General features: G+C 41.2%; 1 pseudogene; it reads left to right on the forward strand.

The window, feature by feature from the left end:
• Positions 1-319: 319 nt before the first annotated feature.
• Positions 320-978, forward strand: LOC142440908 (peptidyl-prolyl cis-trans isomerase FKBP3 pseudogene; annotated as a pseudogene).
• Positions 979-5,161: the final 4,183 nt, after the last annotated feature.

Consider the following 5,161-nt stretch of genomic DNA (forward strand, 5'->3'; position numbering starts at 1 on the left):
ATGGTTGCTTGTTTGAAGACAAGCATTTAAGTCCCCAGACCTGATTCTTTCGGATAGACAGGCAGCATCTGGTCTCTTCACCACCCAGGCCCCAGCACCCATAACTTCCGTGATCTCTTCATGAAGTAAGTATCAAGTAGGGGCATGTTGTAAGAACTCATTGTTCTTAGAACGTGGATAGAATTAAGTGAAAACCCAAAATAATAGTTTGTTTGATTTTTAAAAATAATTTTATTGGGGGCTCATAAAACTCTTATCACCCTACCGCAGAGTGACGTCCATCCCGGTAGCCCGACTCGGCGCTGAGGCACGGACAGACATGGCGGCTGCCGTTCCTCCGTGGGCCTGGACCGTGGAGCAGCTGCCCAAGAAGGACATCATCAAGTTTCTGTAGGATCACGGCTGGGACTCGTTTCTTGCAGAACATAAACTATTAGGAAATATAAAAATGTGGCTAAAACAGCAAACAAGGATCATCTAGTTACAGCCTATACCCATCTTTGTGAAACTAAGCATTTCAGAGGCACCGCAAGCATAAATAAAGTGTGTGAGCAGGTGAAAAATGTGAAGGTTACTGATGACAAACCCAAAGAAAACAAGTCTGAAGAGGCTCTGGAAGAGGGTCCACCAAAATATACAAAATCTGATCTGAAAAAGGGAGACAAAACCAACTTTCCCAACAAGGGCGATGTTGTTCATTGTTGGTATCCAGGAACCCTAGAGGATGGGACTGTTTTTGATACGAACATCCAAACAAGTGCCAAGAAGAAGAAAAATGCCAAGCCTTTGAGTTTTAAGGTTGGAGTTGGCAAAGTCATCAGAGGATGGGATGAAGCACTCTCGACGATGCGTAAGGGAGAAAAAGCTCGACTAGAGATTGAACCAGAATGGGTTTACGGAAAGAAAGGACAGCCTGATGCCAAAATGCCACCAAATGCAAAACTTGTTTTTGAAGTAGAATTAGTGGATATTGATTGAATTGGCAGCACTTCCAGTCTAAGGACGACAGCAACAATGATAATACCTGCCCGTGAAGAAGCTCCATGTAACTAGAGCTGGTGACCATTGTGTTTAAGGGAGGAGTCAACTGGTAAGAAGGTAAAACCTGTCCAAGACTTGATCCCTGACTTTTGAGAAATGTAATCCCATAGCCTGGAAATCTAAAGTATTATACTACAACTCTGTAAGATATTGGTTAAAGAGAATTGATTTCCCTTTTACCTTTGCATTGTAAACTACAAGGCTCAATACAAACCTATCCACTATTTTGATCTGACTGTGATTTGTTCGGTGTTAAAATATTAACTCTTCTGATTAAGCCAATGAAGCCATGGAACCATACATACATGAGAGTCACTTGTGAAAATATTCTCTGGTTATTTTACCATGTGGATACACTTTGAATCTTTTATTTTTTATTTTTTTAAAACAATTTATTAGGGGCTCATACAACTCTTATCACAGTCCATACATATACATACATCAATTGTATAAAGCACATCTGTACATCCTTTGCCCTAATCATTTTTTTCTCCTCTTTTCTTTTTTTACATTTTATTAGGGACTCATACAACTCTTATCACAATCCATACATATATATACATCAATTGTATAAAGCACATCCATACATTCCCTGCCCCAATCATTCTCAAAGCAGTTGCTCTCCACTTAAGCCCTTTGCATCAGGTCCTCTTTTTTTTTTCCCCTCCCTCCCAGCTCCCCCCTCCCTCATGTGCCCTTGGTAATTTATACATCTTTATTTTGTCATATCTTGCCCTCTCCGGAGTCTCCTCTCCCACCCTTCTCTGCTGTCCCTCTCCCAGGGAAGAGGTCACATGTGGATCCTTGTAATCAGTTCCCCTTTTCCAACCCACTCACCCTCCACTCTCCCAGCATCGCCCCTCACACCCTTGGTCTTGAAGGTATCATCCACCCTAGATTCCCTGTGTCTCCAGCCCTCATATGTACCAGTGTACAGCCTCTGCCCTATGCAGCCCTGCAAGGTAGAATTCAGATCATGGTAGTTGGGGAGAGGAAGCATCCAGGATCTGGGGAAAAGCTGTGTTCTTCATCAGTACTACCTCGCACCCTAATTAACCCATCTCCTCTCCTAAACCCCTCTATGAGGGGATTTCCATTGGCCGACACTTGGGCCTTGGGTCTCCACTCTGCACTTCCCCCTTCATTTAATATGGTATATATATATATATATATATATATATATATATATATACATACATATATCTTTTTTTTTTTTTGCATGATGCCTTATACCTGGTCCCTTTGGCACCTCGTGTTCACACTGGCCAGTGTGCTTCTTTCATGTGGGCTTTTTTGCTTCTGAGCTAGATGGCCACTTGTTCACCTTCAAGCCTTTAAGACCCCAGACACTATCTCTTTTGATAGCCGGGCACCATCAGCTTTCTTCACCACATTTGCTTATGCACCCATTTGTCTTCAGCGATCCTATCATGGAGGTGTGCAGTCAATGATATGATTTTTTGTTCTTTGATGCCTGGTAACTGATCCCTTTGGGACCACTCGATCACACAGGCTGGTGTGTTCTTCCATGTGGACTTTGTTGCTTCTGAGCTAGATGGCTGCTTGTTTATCTTCAAACCTTTAAGACCCCAGTCACTACCTCTTTTGATAGCCGGGCACTATCAGCTTTCTTCACCATATTTACTTGTTCACCCACTTTGGCTCCAGCCGTTGTGTCGGGAGAGTGAGCATCATAGAGTTCCAATTTAATAAAAGAAAGTATTCATGCATTGAGGGAGTGTTTGAGTAGAGGCCCAAGGTCCTTCCGCCACCTTAATGCTTAACCTATACATATAGACACATCAATCTATTTCCCCATCCTCCTATATATATTTGCATGTACATGTCTTTGTCTAGACCTTCATAAATGCCCTTTGACTCCTAACTCTTTCCTCCATCTCCCTTGACTTTCCTCCTGCCCTACTACCATGCTTCATCGCCACCTGGGCTAGAGTATACCTCTTCTCTAAGCAACCTTACCCTTGATCATTCCCCACCAGGCCTGCCACTCCCCCCTCTCTACCATTTTGGGTCCCATGTTTTTCCCTTGTCCCTGTGTTTGTTAACACCACTTCCTTACCCGCCCCCCACCCCCCCACCCCAAGTCCCCCCGGAACTGTCGGTCCCGTTGTTTTTCCTCCAGATAGTTCACCCAGCCTGTCCTATTCAGACAGACCTTTGGAGACACTAACATGCACGAAAACAAGACAGAGGAAAACAAAGCAACAGTATACAACCAGACAACAAAAACAAACCACTGACAAAGAACAGAACAAAACGGTTCACAAGAGAAAAGCTTGTAGTTAGTTCAGGGATTGTTTGCTAGCCCTTAGGAGCGTTTTCCAGTCCAGTCTGTTGGGGCATCACGCCCTGGCCCCAAAGTCCACTTTCAGCATTCCCTGGGGACCTTGCCACTCCATTCCCTTGCTGTTCCGCTGCACTCCCCCAGTGATTTGCCTCGGTGTGGTGGGCACTTTGAATCTTTTAAATGTGTATTTATGAAGAGAGAAAACAAAAGCATAGAAAGACTTGGCATTAATAGTCAATTTCAGAAAAATGCACTTCAAAATATTAGGTGGTTTCCCTGCCCCCCCCAAAAGAATCTTAAACAATTACTGGATAAGTCTTCAGTTTTATTATAAAAATGGTGATCAGTTTGATCAAAATGAAAGCTTGCTCACAAGATTACACAAATATTCTAAATACAAAGTCTCCTGAAACAGCAATATATTTTCAATATGATTTTTGTTTTATATGGGATGCAAACATTCTATTTTCTCATTTATAATCTATATTCCAAGTCATAGTTTTTAATAGTATACCTTTTCAGTAATTAGATCAAAATTCAATGCAAACATAACAAACAGACAAACTAATTGACAGCAAAGGTTAAGATTCCATTTTTCTGTGGGTTTTTTTAAAGAGATAAATCATTAAAAGCAGCCCTTACGCTTTCAGAATCTTGCTATACTGACATGATTTGCAATTCAGTTTTATTTTCCTACCTTTAAGGCTACAAAACTCCATTTCAAATGCATTCAAAATTATTCTAGACACTTAATGCAAAAAATTTTAAAAATAGTTCTCGAATAAAAGTAACATTTTATAAATGGTAGGAAATAATATGTGTGGCAAGCCACTAATGTCATTTTCCCTGTCACTAAACAAATCATTACAAAGAAACAGGGAAGACAAGTGTCAAGTATGGCAAGCTATGTTTACATCTCTCACAAAAAGAAAGAACAATTTTCGTACTTTCCACCACTCCCTCTGAAATGTGCATCTTCCCATCAGGTAGGAGGAGAAGGATAATACTGTCCATAATTCCAAGGAGTCTGATAATTGTACTAAAAGAAAAAAGGGAACAAGTTAGTATAAGAGAAAGATGGCTGTTTCATATATTTAATTAAGGCAAATAAATATGTTCAATAAAAAGTGTATGTTTACTGTTAAAAATTTTAAAGACTGATTCACCAAAGATAATAAGCATCAGTAGTGTACTATTGATCTATGCTTCTACTATGTGTAAACAAAGCATTTCAATTACGTTTATGTGGACTCACTTGATACCAGGCACTGTAATGATATTCAGCTTGATTTGCCTGTAAATCACCGTCAATCATCTGTGTAGATGACGAAGTTGTATCTTCTGCGTGTGCTTTCTTTTCTTCCGGTTCTTCAGATCTATAAATAAAATACCAAAATGGAAACTTTCAACAACAACAAAAAAACTCTTATCACAATCCATGCATGCATCAATGGTGTAAAACACATTTGTACATTCGCTACCCTCATCCTTCTCGAAACATTTGCTCTCCACTTAAGCCCCTGGCATCAGCTCCTCATTTTTTCCCCTTCCTCCCCACTCTCCCCTCCCTCATGAACCATTTGGTTTTGTTCTTTAATGTGTCTCTGAGCAAGCACCTGAGCTTCTCTGCAGGTCTGAGTTGCATTCTGGGTAAATGAAGCAAAGGAATGCTTTCTCCAAGAGTCTTTCTAGCTCTTTTAATCTGCAGTCTCCTTCCTTACCACGCACACATAGCTGTGATCAGCATCCATCTGGTTCAGGCCTGGCAGCTTCCTGGTGTCAGCTAGGGCCAGGGACCAGGTCCAAAGCGGC

This window comes from Tenrec ecaudatus, chromosome 2 (genome assembly GCF_050624435.1).
Source record: "Tenrec ecaudatus isolate mTenEca1 chromosome 2, mTenEca1.hap1, whole genome shotgun sequence".
Classification (NCBI taxonomy): Eukaryota; Metazoa; Chordata; class Mammalia; order Afrosoricida; family Tenrecidae; genus Tenrec; species Tenrec ecaudatus.